Source organism: Bos indicus, chromosome 20 (assembly GCF_029378745.1).
Source record: "Bos indicus isolate NIAB-ARS_2022 breed Sahiwal x Tharparkar chromosome 20, NIAB-ARS_B.indTharparkar_mat_pri_1.0, whole genome shotgun sequence".
Lineage (NCBI taxonomy): Eukaryota > Metazoa > Chordata > Mammalia > Artiodactyla > Bovidae > Bos > Bos indicus.
The window spans coordinates 35,669,145-35,684,880 of record NC_091779.1 but is presented as its reverse complement, the minus strand read 5'-3'; the positions used below and the strand labels follow the sequence as shown (position 1 = coordinate 35,684,880).

Sequence of the window (15,736 nt, the reverse complement as noted above, 5' to 3'; positions counted from 1 at the left end):
CATGGGGTCGCTAAGGGTCAGACAGGACTGAGTGACTTCACTTTCACTTTTCACTTTCATGCATTGGAGAAGGAAATGGCAACCCACTCCAGTGTTCTTGCCTGGAGAATCCCAGGGACGGGGGAGCCTGGTGGGCTGCCGTCTATGGGGTCGCACAGAGTCGGACAGGACTGAAGTGACTTAGCAGTAGCAGCAGCATCAGCCTTTTTGCACTTTTAAGAAAATAGGCTCTTTTCTCTCCAGAGAAAGCTTGGTTTCTCAAGGTCATTTAACTACTAAATCAGAAAGGGAAAGTGAAAGTGTTAGTTGCTCTGTGGTGTCCGTCTCTTTACGACTCCATGGACTGTAGCCTTCCAGGTTCCTCTGTCCATGGAATTATCTGGGCAATACTGGAGTGTGTAGTCATTCCCTTTCTCCAGGGGATCTTCCTGACCCAGGGATCAAACCCGGGTCTCCTGCATTGCAGGCAGATTCTTAACCATCTGAGCCACCAGGGAAGAACCAAGGTTCAAATCTAGAGTCAATTCTCATATTGAATTGCCCAACTATTTCTTTAATCATTCAATCTGCTGTATCTGTCTTTCAAACATTTAACTCTATTGCTAAGATCTCACTGTTGTTGTTCTAAGGAGCAGAAATCTTTGGAATTAAACCATTTTGAGTTAGAATCGAGCTTCTGCCATTGCTAGCTGTGCGATGCAGCCTAAGTTCTTAAACTTTATCCACCTCGGTTATTCCACAAATGTCCCATGTGGTTTGCTTCTTAGAATCTCATGATTAGTTGATGTGGCTACTGATTACTGATTCAGTGATTTAAAATAAATCTATTTAGGAAAAAAGTCTGAGGGGATAAAATAATGTCTTTTGTGTACAGAATCCTGCCATTAACTTTCTCTTCTGTAAATTGACAATGAAATGAAATAGTTATGTGAAGTGCTTAACATGATGTGTGCAATACAAACATTCAATAAATAATGTGATTATGTTAATACTAAATACCTTCTGATTAGAGTTTCAGATACATATTTCCTAGATTAAAAAGACTTCGTTTATATGTACATATATGAATATAAAATGACAATAAATGCCATGTACCTGTAAATGACACCATTTTCCAAGGGACAGTTTGATCCAAAAATGCTGGTGAAGCCATAAACTTCATCTTCTTCTACAGCCCAGCTTTGGCAACCCTGCTTCAAAATATATGCTCTGTTCATTCTTGCACTATTTTCCTCCCTTCTGTTTGGAATCTGAAGCATTCTTTTTTAGTTTCTGACCCTATAAAGAAGAGCCATCAGACCAAGAGTATTCAGAGCCTAGGATTAAGTGCTGAGGTGGCCCAGCCTTTATATGCAAATATGCAACCTAGCTGCAGACCTTGAAGAATTTATCACTTTAGGAAATGTTTCTCAAGATCAAAAAGAAATTCCACAGGACTAAGGACTGTTTATCAACCCCAGCACATTGAGCTGTTTCATTCCTTTTGAGGGGCATTTTTAGAAACACTCCACTGCTTAATTTGTGTAAGACATACATACTGTGCATGGTCCCCATAGGCATGTATGCTATCCCTGTGTAGTTTTTAACGTTGTTTTCATCCTTTCTTATCTCAAGGTCTACATGTCCTAGAAAAGCTTGCAGGAAGGCTTTGTTTCTATTAAGCATACTGATCGTCCAAGGAGAAGGGTAAAAAAATGTGTTATCTGGGTCCTCCAGGAAGCAGGTGCCAAGATGGGATTGAACATGCCAGGATTTAATAGGGAAAATGCCTGTGACAGACCCTGTGTAGGCAGCTGGCATGGCTGGGACTGTCAACACGAGAGAAAAGAGGAAAAAAGTTTGGGTGGATGCATCCTAGTTGGCCTTGCAGAGGTCTATCCAGGGGGCCAAGAAGTCCTGGAGTGAAAGTTGGCAGCTGGGGGAGTCCTGTGTCACCCAGGAACAAGCTGCCTTGGAATCGCTGCTCTGTGCAGTCCTGAGGGCAGTGTGGCCTCTGTGCAAACCGCAGCTGGGTCTCAGATCGCAGCAGCTGGAGTCAGACCTCCAACTGCAGCTCCCTGTAGTTGGAGGTCTTTGAGGCACATTCTCACTCCCTGCCGCAGGGTCTCTTACAGAGGTCTCAGGCAGCTGGAGAAGGCAAAAAGAGTGTCAGTGGAAAACAGGAGCTGACTGCTCCCCAGGACACACACACACAGAGTGTGTGGGAGACCTACATGCTCTGAAAGGTACAAATACATCCCTTTCTGCAAAGTCATGTGCATTGGAGAAAGTCCCCGAACTTCTGTGGGCTTGGAGTGCTGGCATGGGGACCATTCTGTCACGCTGACCTGGTCACAGCCAGCTCCTAAGCAGTGGGGACAGTCTGTCTTTCTTCTGGACAGGAAACATGTCTTCAAGGGGGTGTTGGTTGAAGAATTGAGAAGAAAGAAGAGAAATGAAGAAAGGGAGAGAAGGGTGGAGAGAGAGTGTATGAGAGAGAAAGCTAAGAGCTTCTGATTCACATCCAGGCCTCCATTCTGTGCTCTGCATGAGACAGAGAACAAGTCAGGAGAGCCCAGTGAGCCCAGTCAAATTCCCCCAGCGGGAAGTGACCTTGGCAGCCGGGCTCAGGAAGCTTCCTAAAGGAGAAATCGAGTCAAGTCAATGGCTCTGGTGAGGCCGGTGGGTCTCAGTGGGGTAGTTTCAGTGGTGGACCTTTAGCACTGGAATCCACTCTCTGTAGGAGGACCAGAGCTGGGTGGAGGACAGGCCTTCCACAGGGTAGAAACTGGATAAACTGAGGAGCCAGGTCACAACTTCACACACACACACTCGGGCGACGCTCTGCTTCAGTGGATGTTTGAGAGGACCTTGCGATTCATTCAACTGTTACGGACGACCTGCTCGTGTTTATGCCTGGAACAGGGGATGCAATTCATTGTGAGTGAAAACAGAGCTTGTTCTTGCCCACATGAGTCTATGTTTTAGTTGGGAAGATAATATTAATAAAATTACCTGCAAATAAGTGCCAAATTGTGGCTATGTTGCTGTGAAGCAGGCTGGGGACTGATGTCATGAAAAGATAGAATGGGGAAATTTGGTTTACTCCAGAAAATCAGAGAACATCCCTGAAGAAGTAACTGCCAGCTGAGACCTGAAGTTTCAGACAACCTTAAACCTGCACAGGAGTGTGTCCATGTGTGTGTGTGCTCAGTCGTGTCTGACTCTTTGCAAACCCTTGGACTGTAGCCCGCCAGCCTCCTTAGTCCATGGAATTTTCCAGCCAAGAATACTGGAGTGGTTTGCCATTCCTTTCTCCAGGGGATTTTCCTGACTCAGGAATCGAACCTGAATCTCCTGCATTGCAGGCAAATTCTTTACCGCTGAGCCACTGGGGAGTCCCAGCACACAGGAGAGGGCAGAGTTATTGCAAGCAGAGAAAGCATATATACAGCATACACACAGGAGAAATGGTGCCTAGGAGACTGGAATACAGACAGAGACCAGTGGCGCCCAGCCAGACAAGACACTGGAGCTGCAACAGGGGCAAGGTTAATGTCAGGTGGGCCATTTTAGGGTCTTCATTTTTGTCCCAGGAGCAGGAGAAGGCTTTAAAGTGGGGAAAGGATAATAATGAGATTTGCATCCTGGGGGAGGGGGAATCATTCTAGCTGCAGTCTGGAGCTGAACTGGAGAAGGTGAGAGGGAATGCAGGCAGAACAGTTAGTGCAAGAGATGCTGGTGGCCCTGACCAGAATGGAAGTGAAGGGGTTCAAGAGATGATTAGGGGAAACATCAAAATCGAATCGCAGTGACTTAGACATGGGCTGAGATAGCAGGAGTGAAGCCAAGGTTTCTGGTTTGCACATCTGGCACGTGGGGATGCCCTCACTGGTTTGGGTGGGCGGAGGGTGGTCACTGCAGAAGGATGGAGGTGGGAAGTGTTCCTCTGGGACATCCAGGAAGAGCCATCAAGTAGGCGATTGCATCCGTGGCTCTAGTTTCTGACAGTCAGGGTGGAAAGGTGGATTCTCTGCCTTCAGTTGTGGTATCCTGAGCATGGCTCTATGGGGGAGGGGGTATACACTGGAGAAGAGAGTCAGTAGGTCTGGGCATGTGGGGTTTGTACCTGCTTGCCCCTCTCTCCAGGAGCAGCTTTCTGTCCCGGGTCCTTGAGTTAGGCTGCTCGAGAACTTCTGATATGGAGTAAAGAGGGCTTGAAAGAACCCAGTTAGCAAAGGATCAGAGGAGACCTAGGAGGGGGCTCTTGAGTCCTTGACAGAAGGAAGTTCTGGGGCCTCATATTGGTCCTTCGTACTCTGAGTACCCATAGTCTAACAACACTGTTGACCTCTGATGTGATTTGGTTTCCTGGGAACCTGGAAAAGCACAGCGTGTTCCTGTGTGTGGACACAGTGTTATCTTTGGCTTGGCCTGAGGCTGCCCCGGGTGCACAACAGTCCAGATGGTGCTCCTGCCACCTGCAGGACAGAAGCAGGGACGTAGCCTGGTCCTCCTGCTTCTGTCCCCATAACGCGGGGACACAGATGCTCCTCAGGGAGAAACAAGGAACTGCTTTCCCCACGAAGCTGTACAAATAGTATCATCAGTCCAACAGGGGTTTCAGGAAGTCAGGTATGGGCACCAATGCATTCCTGGAGAGACTGGGGGACAACTGAAACCCCTTATCCCATGGAACATCCCTGGAAGCAGTGGGTGGGTAAACCCCAGGTCTGTCTGATTGGTCTCTTTTTGTACTTCCTTAGATGCTGTTGAAACTCATCCTACCAGGGGATGGGGACAGGTTTAATCCCCTGAATTTGGGAGAAGGAATTAAGGAACGTGCCTCAGTTTCTGTCTTGTCTCTTTTGGAGTCTGTCCATTTGCATGAAATAGGCATTTTCATCTGCTCAAGAGTTTATCATCAGTCAAGACCCTGGCCCTGGGTCAGACTTGCATTTTTGTCACTTTGCTTCTGACCAGGAAGGTAAGTTGTGTTCTGCAGCACCCTCTTAGGAAATCCACTGGGACTTTCTACTAAGCTCTGCTTTCGAATATCAGCTTTATCAATGCTAAGTCTGACTTTAAAAAATCTCCATCTGCCTATTTTTCATGTCCGTGTTAAACAAAAAACAGGACTGTCAGTTCTGGACCCCTTAACACTCCAACATATACAGAAGACTATGGAGAACATTTTGAACTTGGGCGAACTCCAGGAGATGGTGAAGGACAGGGAGGCCTGGCACGCCGCCTTCCTTGGGGTCACAAAGAGTCGGACAGGACTTAGCGACTGAATGACAGCAACAGTGGAGAACGTCAGTCCTGGGGATCTTCCTACAGCTTAAATACGAGGCATCCTCCCTGTTGAGAGAATTCAGCCCCTTGATAGAATTGAGCTGAACCTTCCAACCACTATGTTGAATATGATCTGGTATAAGTATATGACAGATACTTTTTTCCATCAGTAAGTGTAAATTAGTCATATAGCTATTACAATGTAGGGAAAATTTAGGGAAAAAATGTTTTTAGGCCTTTCCTGTACTCACTGTCTGGGCAGGCAGGGTTTTCTCCATTTGTTCCTCCACATCCATTTTCATCCTTCTTCACTCTACCATGCACCCCAGCAGGCTGGCCTGGAAGAACTGCATCAGTGGGCTCCTGCTGGGTTCAGTCCATGGAAGGCTCTGGAAGGAGGAGAGGGAGTGGCAGAAAGATCAGGGTGTTTGTGACCTCAGTCTCTGTTGTTCTGGTCCTCCTTCTCGACTGACGGTCAAACTCCTCTCAGACGGCTCCTTTCCCACATTATGGGTCTGATTAAATTTGAGTCAATTCGATTGAATTCGAGCTTGCCCCTTCAAGCTTAAGGGCAGCAGTGGCCACTCCCCATCATCATCTTGTGGTGTTTCACTGTTCCTTCTGACTCCCTACTCCTGGCCATGCCTCCACAAATAGTTCCCTTTTTAATATTCTTCAATGACCACCTTGAATGCACTCTTTTCTGTGGAGACCCAAGCACTATGTTACGTTACCAAGAGTGGACCAAAAGACATCTGAATTTCCGTTCAGATTCTCTGCCATGTTCATGTGTTCCCCGCCTTGTATGCAACCAGTTACCATCCAGAGAGATGCCTCTCTGGGAGGCTCTGCTCCTCACATACATATCTCCCAGCTCAGACACAGTTCCAAGCTGTCTGCATCAGTCAACAGGCAGGGAGAGCATGGCAGGATTGTGAGTATCTGCATTAGAGGTGCCTACAGCTGTATGTGGTCTTAGAGCTCGTCGTTCTAGAAAGCTTCAACACCATCGGATTAAATTCACTCTTTGCTCTTGGCTGTGTACAAAACTAAATAAACTGTTGGGATCAGATATGCTATTCATTAGTCTTACTCCATGGGACACCCAGTTTGCTTTCATAGTATCTGGCAAGTATCCTAGAGTTAGGCAGGAGTGAGCACTTACGGATAGGATAATTGTCTTTATTGGATGTTTTCCTGCGGGTCTCCAAAGTAGATGAGTTTGGCTTTACTGATTCTGGAAAACAGAGAATATTGCACTTAACTAACACTTGCTGAGCACACATTACGAGGCAGACACTGCACATCCATTCTCAGTCGCTTCAGTCGTGTCTGACTCTTTGTGATCCTGTGGACTGTAGCCCACCAGGCTCCCCAGTCCATGGGATTTTCCAGGCAAGAACACTGGAGTGGGTTGCCATTCCCTTCTCTAGGGGATCTTCCCGACCCAGAAATCAAAGCCAGGTCTCCTGCACTGCAGGTGGATTCTTTACTGCTGAGCCACCTGGGAAGCCTGAGAGAGACACTGTACCAGGCATTTTCCATATTAAAGTTCCCAATATCCACAACAATAGTGAAAGAGTTATCATTTCATTTCACAAGTGAAGAGACTAAAGCCCAGAGAGATGAAATGATTTTCCTCATGAAAAAGAGCTAGTGATTATGGGTCAGAATTTGTACCTGGATTAAAAATTACTATAACAATTATTTTATCTGCCATTTTGGTTCCTTGTTTCTGAGTAAACATATGCTTTGAACTTTGTCACTAACTAGCTATGTCATGTTGAATAATCTGCTTTACCTAGCGCATGAAAAATAGTCAGTTAAATTGTGCCCTCTTCCCTCTTCCAGAAGTAGAAATATGGTTTTTTGGAAACAGGAAAATGTGCAAACTAGAACAATGAGGAATAATGATAAATAGGTAAGATGAGGCCAGAGAGTAGGTTTTCCTAAAAAAAAAAAAGTGGGTAAGAAAGCTTGAGTTCTATAGGCAATAGTGGTTAATGGCAGTTTTTCAGATAAAGAAATGATATGAAAAATTTGGTGCTTTGGCAAGAAAAATATGACAGTCATATTCAAGAAATAAGTTGTTCTCACAACTTATTTAAGAGTTAATAAGAGATGCATTCCTTTGTCAGTCTCTTTAAAAGAATGTTCCTTCCAATTTCATGGAAAATGCCCCTTGGGAAGGCACAGCCTAGACTATAATCCTTGTTTAGTAGGATATTTAATTGAAACAATGCCTCTCCTTGTTAAGCATAGAAAGAGCTTGTATTCTCCCAGTAGGTGCGGTACTGAGGGCCTGGGACATAAGCCCCCAGAGTCCTAGACAGAAGGGCTGAGACAAATAGAATGGTCAGGGTAAGAAGATTTAAACCCGGTGAGATACAACTGGAAAAGCATGTAACAAGAAGATACATCAACCAGGAAGGCTAAAGTATACCCCACCCCACAACAATGCGGTAATCACACAGATGAGAAAACAACAGAGATCCTCCAATCTGCCGAGGCACAGAGTTTTCAACTTCTTAGTAACAGGGCATCTGTGAAGCCACTTAGGATCTCAAATGATTACAACTCGAGTGGACGCAGACATAGAAAAATGTGTGTCGTTCCTTCCAATGGCAAGAAATTTGAAAACTAATTTAAATTTAATTTAAATTAGAAATTTAACATCTACCTTGGAGTGTATCTAGTAGTTGCTTAAATACACATACCTGGTGGGCTGCCGTCTATGGGGTCGCACAGAGTCGGACACGACTGAAGCGACTTAGCAGCAGCAGCAGCAGCAGATGCTTAATAAATTTTGAATGAACAAACCATCTATCAGAAAGCTGTAGTTTTTTTCAGTCCTATTGAGCTATAATTGATGTAAAACACTGTGTTAGTCTCAGGTGTACAATACAATGATCTGATACACGTATGTATTGTGAAATGATCACCTATTGTGCTTTACTTAGCATCAATCACTTCATACAATTTTTTTCTTGTGATGAGAACTTTAAAGATCTACTTTCTTAGCAACTTTCCAAAGTGTGATACTGTATTGTTAACTATAGTCACCCTGTTGTTCATTACACCCCTAGGACTTGTTTATCTTATAACTGGAAGTTTGTACCTTTTAATACACACCCACGTCCCCTGAATTCCCTGCCTCTGGTAACCACCAATCTATTCTCTATTTTTTGTGAGTTTGATTTTTATAGATTTCACATGTAAGTGAAGTCATATAGTATTTGTCATTCTCTGTCTGACGTACTTAACTAGCATAATGTCCTCAAGGTGTATCCTTGTTGTTGTAAATGGCAGGATTTCCTCCCTTTTGATGACTGAATAACATATATATATTATAATAATATATGTATTATAATATATATATATGTATGTGTATATGTATAATGTAAGGTGTTATACATATATACACACTTTATATATATATAAGTATATATATATATTTATATACTTATATATATAAGTATATTTATATATTTATATACATATGTACACACTGTATATATATATATAAGTATATTTATATATATATAAAAGTATATTTATAAAAGTATATTTTATATATATATATAAAAGTATATTTGATCTCCTTGGGCAGCAAGGAGATCAAACCAGTTGATCTTAAGGGAAAGCAACCCTGAATATTCACTGGAAGGACTGACATTGAAGCTGAAGCTCCAGTATTTTGGTCATCTGATGCAAACAGATGACTCATTGGAAAAGTGCCTAGGCTGGGAAAGATCAAGGGCAGAAGGAGAAGAGGGCATCAGAGGATGAGATGGCTGGATGGCATCACCGATGCAATGAATGTAAACTTGGGCAAACTCTGGGAGATGGCGACAGACAGGGAGGCCTGGCATGCTGCGGTCCATAGGATCATCAAGAGTGGGATATGACTGAGCAACTGAACAACAACAAAAATACATACACACACACACACACACACACACACACACACACTACATTTTCCTTTTCCATTCATCCATCAATGGATGGACACTTAGGTTGTTTCCGTGTGTTGGCCATTATAAAAAATGTTGTGATGCACATGGGGGTGCATATATCTTTTCAAGATCATGATTTCATTTCCTTGGGTTATTTACCCAGAAATGGAATTATTAGATCATTTGGAAGTTCTATTTCTAATGTTTTGAGGAAGCTGCACTGTATTTCATAGTACCTACACCAATGACATTCACAACAACAGTGCATCTAGGTTGCTTTTTCTCTACATCCTCACCAGCACTTGTTATCTCTTGTCTTTGCAGAGGATGAGACATCTAGATAGCATCACTGACTCCATTAGCCACAAAGGCATAGGTTTATTTCTGGACTCTCTATTATGTCCCATTGACTTTTATGTCTGTTTTCATGCCAATACCATATTGTTTTGATTACTATAGGTTTGTAATAAATTTGAAATCAGGAAGCATGATGCTTCCAGCTTTGTTCCTCTTTCCCAAGATTGTTTTGGCTATTCAGGATTTTTTGTAGTTCCCTTCATATTTTAGGATTATTTTTACTATTTTTGTGAAAATGCCATTGAAATTTTTGATGGGAATTTGACTGAATTTGTGGATCACTTTAAGTAGTAAAAATTTTTAATAATATTAATTTTTCCAATCCATGAGCACATATCTATTTTCTTGTGTTATCCTCAATTTCTTTCATCAATTTCTTATAGATTTGAGTTTACAGATCTTTCACTTCCTTGGTCAAATTTATTCCTAGGTATTTTATTATTTTTAATGCAATTGTAAATGAGATTGCTTTTTAAATTTATTTCTCTTACAGTTTTATTAGTGTACAGAAATGCAACTGATTTTGTAGCTTGCAACTTTACTGATTTTGTTTTTTAGTTTTAACAGTTTTTTGGTGGAGTTTTTAGGGTTTTCTATATAAGATATCATGTAATCTGCAAATAGTTTTACTGTTTTTCCGAATTTAGATGCCTTTCATTTCTTTTTCTTACTTAATTGATCTACTAAGGACTTCCAGACTATGTTGAAAAAAGTGGTGAGAGTGAATATCCTTGTCTCATTCCTGATCTTAGAGGAAATGTTTTCAACTTTTCACCATTGAATATGATGTTAGCTGTGCACTTGTCACATATGGCCTTTATTATGTTGAAGTATGTTCCTTCATGCCCATTTTGGTGAGAGTTTTCATCATTAGCAGATGTTGAATTTTGTCAAATGTTTTCTCTGCATCTATTGAGATGATCATGTGACTTTTATCCTTTATTTTGTTGCTGTGATTTGTCACATTGATTGACTTGCAGATGTTGAACCATCCTTGTATCTCTTAAAATGTCCAGTTGTATCATAGTGTATAATGTTTTTAATGAGTTGTTGAATTCAGTTTGCTACTATTTCATTGAGAATTGTTGTATTATATTCACCAGGGATACTGGATTACAATTTTCTTTTCTCATAGTGTCTTTGTCTGGTTTTGGTGTCATAGTAGTGCTGAACCCATAGAATAAATTTGGGAGTATTTCCTCTTCTGTTTTTTGGATTAGTTTCAGAAGGATTAGTACTAATTCTTCTTCAAATGTTTAGCAGAATTCATCAGTGAAGCCATCTGGTCTTGAATTTTTGTTTGCTTACGGATTTTGATTATTGATTCATTCTTCTTACTAGTAATTGGTCTGCTCAGATTTTCTACTTCTTCATGATTCAATGTTGGTAGATTATGTTTCTAGAAATTCAGACTATGTTGCTCAACAGAAGAAGAAAGAGGATAAAAGAATCACAAAACAGCCAAAAAATAATTAACAAAATGGTAGTGGAAGTCGCTCAGCTGTGTCAGACTCTTTGCAACCCCATGGACTGTAGCCCACCAGGCTCCTCTGTCCACGGAACTCTCCAGGCAAGAATATTGGAGTGGGTAGCCATTCCCTTCTCCAGGGAAACTTCCCCACCCAGGGGTTGAACCCAGGTCTCCTGCATTACAGGCAGATTCTTTACTGTCTGAGCCACAGGGAAGGCCAACATAATTATTTTAAATGTAAATTTACTAAATCCTCTGATCAAAAGACATAGAATGACTGAATGGATAAAAAACAAGACCCAGTTATATGCTGACCACAAGAGACTCACTTTGACTTTAAGGACACATACAGACTCAATGTAAAGGGATGGGAAAAGAATTCCACACAAATGGAAATGAAAAGAAACCTAAGGTAGCTATACTTGTATCAGACAAAACAGACTTTAAGACAAAAACTGTAACAAAAAGGTCATTATATAAAGATAAAGGGATCAACCAGTAAGATGGTTATAACATTTGCTAACATTTATGCACTCAACATAGGAACACCTAAATATATAAAGCAAATATCAACATACCTGAAGGGAGAAATATACCATAATACAATAATAGTATGAGAATTTGATACCCCACTTTCAACAATTGGTAGATTATCTAGATGGAAAATCAATAAAGAAACACTGGACTTAAGCTATATGTTAGACCAGATGAACTTAACAGACATTTATAGAACATCCCATCCAAAATCAATAGAATACACATCCTTTACAAATATACACATTCTCTGAGATATAACATTAAGTTAAAGACATCTATTTTGGCTAAATGAGATAGATTATACATTTAGCCAAAACAGATGTCTTTAACTTAACGTTATATCTCAAGGAACTAGAAAAAGAAGAACAAACTAAACCCAAAGTTAGCAGAAAGAAGGAAATGACAGTGACCACAGCAGAAATAAATAGAACTAAAAAGACAGTAGAAAAGATCAATGAAACCAAGAGCTGGGCTTTTTGGAGAAGATAAAATAGACAAATTGCTAGCTAGATTCACTATGGAAGAAAAAAGACTCAAATAAAATTAGGAATGAAAGAGGAGACTGCTCATAACACAGAAAATACAAAGGATTGTAAGAGACTACTATGGTCAACTGTATGTCAATAAAAACCCTCATTTTTAAAATGAAGTAACCAAAACCTGAAGTGTAGTAATTGGCCCAAGGTCACCAACTAGGCAGTGGTAGGACCCAGACACAAACACAAGTCTCCGGACTCTGAACTGAACGTTTTGCCTCCCTCCACGGTGACTTTGGCTCTTGCGTCTGAGGGAATTGGGTGTACATCCATCATGGTATTGCATTTGAGGAATGTTGAGGATCAAATCAGGTCATTATAGCCATCTTCCTGGGCTTCCGTTAGGTTCTTGTGACCCACAGGTCTCCACAGGGACATCCTGGAGAGGAAGCACCACTTCTACAATGCACTCAAGAGAATCTTGCTGAACACATGACTTTTACAGCCAAATCAAATGATAAGTTATAGGGTAGGGGTTGGCTCAATCTGCACGGATTTCTTGTGAACCCTCCACTTTACTGAAAGAACTAAACATCCCTTCTGGCTTCCTTTTTTGTCAAAACACGAACACCATGGAGGCAAAGTGGAATCTTGAAATCCTATTGACAAATCTAACACATAAACAAGGGACCAAGAAAGTAAGAAAGAGAGAAAAGAGAAGAGAAACAGAGGAGGAGAGACAGAGAGACCAAGATAAGAACTAGAGAAGGGAGACGGTAGATACATGCTTATGAAGCCATTTTCTCCTGGGCTGCACCCTCCATCAGAAATCTGAAAGCTGGGCTCTAATTTAGGATCTCTGAAGTTATTTTGAGTTTGTTTCCATAGTTTGTAGGTGACTAATTTTTTTTACCAAGATCCCTGTGGGGAAATTAGTATTCTCTCAACTCAGCAAAGTCTATTGACAAAGACGAATTCTCTCGGTTCTTCTCTGGAGGTAAAGAGTGACTAATGTGAGGCTGAGGGAGAAAGTCCAACATCTGTGAGAGTTTAGACCACCCCCAGCTTAACAATTTTTCACAGCCACCACTCCTGCCAGTGGGCACTTTTTGTCAGTCCCCTGAGTGACAACAGATGCGTCACAGAGGTGGCCGTTGGTGACAGTAGCAAGGAGCCTGTAGTCTGCTCACAAACAGTAGAGAAGCTCCTCTGATGAACCACAGAAACAGCTGTCAGCATTTACTTATGTCAGTGCCTTTTTTAGGTCTCAGAGTCTCTCAACTCTTCTAGTAGTTTCTATGCTTTTCAACAGGAGGAAGATTGCATAAAGCTTTCTCAGCCCCACCTCTTAAGGTTAACTCCCAGGAAGTTCCTGGTACCATCTGACCAGCAATTCCACATTTTTATATAGACCCTAGAAAAAAGTCTTGTACGTGTTCACAAGAATACCTGCAGAGAGATTCACTGATACATTCTCGTAATGGAAAAGTCTTAAACATTCATCCACAGGATACGAGATAAATGAACGTTGCCACATTCATAGAATGTACCAGAGTAGATAAAAAGAACAAAATGGAGCTAAATGTAGCAACCAGGATGAATTTCAAAAATATAATAATGAAGATGAAAAACCATATATAGCAGGGCACTTTTTATATAAAGTTTGAAAGCATGTAAAATTACGCTTTTTACCTCACACTGACGAGGTAAGCATGAATCTGAAGAAAGTGAGAAAAAACTATGGTGATATCTCTATGGGACGGGGCTTCCCTTGTGGTTCAGATGATAAAGAATCCGCCTGCAATGTGGGAGACCTGGGTTCGATCCCTGGGTTGGGAAGATCCCCTGGAGAAGGGAAAGGCTGACCCCTCCAGTATTCTGGCCTGGAGAATTCCATCGACTGTATAGTCCATGAGGTCGCAAAGAGTCGGATACAACTGAGCAACTTTCACTATGGGAAGAGACAAAATAAAAAGCAAGGGCTTAGGCCTGAGGTGAAAATATGCTTGATGAGTTTGAGTAAGAGTAAGTAGTCATTGTAGCTGGAGCAGAATATTTGGAGGAAGGGAGAACATAGGAAATAAGCCCAGAGAGGCAGCCAATTGTCAGACCATGAAGGGCCTTGAAAAGTTTTGGCCCAGAAACCTATGGTGTGAGGCTTAAAATTAAGGCCCAGTATTATGTCCTGCATTGACATGGGTTGAGGGGAGTAGGAACGCCTCCAGTGGCATATCCACATACCCACAAGTGCCATTCCCATTCTGCTTCTGCAGAAAATATTCCTTTGCCAAACACCCCTCTTATCAGCTGGACCAGGTAGAGTTCCTGCTTACTCCTGAATTAGTCAAACTCCCAGTCACATCCTCCTGTGGGAACCAGTGGGTGCCACGCCCTCTGACTACTGCAAAGCCTTCCTCCCATCACGCCTGGTGGTCCACACTGTTTCTGAATGAAAGCCCCACGTGGCCATGGGTGGTGTGCAGTGGACTCGTCCCCCAGGCTGAGTATACACAAGTGTGCTATGGTCAGTTTTATCCATCCAGTGCCCAGGAAGATGGCTACAATGGTCTGTGTTTTGATCCCAGACACTACCCCTCCCTCCCAATGGGGTCAACAGGAGACAATTACAAGAGTCACAAGATTTGACTTATGCTTTAAAGGGATATTGGGAAAATGAACTACAAGGAGGTGAAAACAAAAACATGGAGCCCCAGTACAGGGTGGTGGCATCCTGTGGACAGGTCCATCCTCTCACACAGCAGAGGCAGGAAGAGGTGGTGGGAAGATGGGACTCGACTTAGATGCACTGTGAAGGCAGAGCCGGGATGACTGGCTCAGAATTGAATATGAGTGTGAAAGAAAGAGAGAAGACAGTGGTTTTTTTTTCTGATAACTGGTTGCTATTTTTTTCATGCGGGAAAGCTTGGAGAGGGACTAGTGAATCTCCTTGTCTTATACAACTTGTCACATGAATCAGAAAAAAAGCAAAAGAGTATAACTCATTTGATTTTAATACTAAACCCAGTGCAGAAGACAAATTTGTCTATGAATACAGCTTCACTTATGAACATGTGTATGAGAATCCTAATTAAAATATCAGCTACTGGATTCAGTGATGAATTTAAAACATAAAACATGATCAAATAGAGCCCATTTAAGAAAAAATGGTTTAAGAAAAGAAAATATAAAACCATTAAAATAATTCACCACATTATTGGACTAGAGGAGAAAAATTACATGAATATCTCAAAAAATGCAGAAAAGGCATTGGATAAAATTCAAAACCTATGTTTTTTAAAAAACTCTTAGAAAGCTAGGAATAGAGGGAAGCTTCTTTAACCCAATAAAGACTCTCTACCAACCATTGACTGCAATCATTAAATTTAATTGAAAAGTTTAACTGCGATTTGTTTAAGGTTAAGAACAAGATATGAATGACGGTATCAATGCAGGAAATCCTGGGCGCGGCATTAAGACCAGGAAGGAAGGAGACCACGTTGTTATTATTCAAGTTACAATATCACAATCAAATGCCCAGAAAACCTAAGAAATCAGCAAACTACTAAAATTAAAATGGAGTCCAGCAAATTTTTTAGGTATAAAAAACAATGTGTAAAAAACAGTGTTCCTATGCATAGGCAACAGTGACCCTATGGACTTAGCTC

At 41.7% G+C, this 15,736-nt stretch overlaps 1 long non-coding RNA gene across 1 annotated transcript in view; it reads right to left on the bottom strand.

Annotated features, from left to right (window-relative positions):
• The window catches only part of LOC139178013 (uncharacterized), a 50,565-nt gene that overhangs the window by 22,605 nt on the left and 12,224 nt on the right, over positions 1–15,736 (bottom strand). Inside the window, exons 2-4 of the long non-coding RNA XR_011562442.1 lie at positions 6,440–6,511; positions 5,526–5,663; positions 1,096–1,278 (exon numbers count right to left, since the gene is read on the bottom strand). This is a non-coding gene — a long non-coding RNA (uncharacterized lncRNA). The remainder of the gene's footprint in view (positions 1–1,095; positions 1,279–5,525; positions 5,664–6,439; positions 6,512–15,736) is intronic.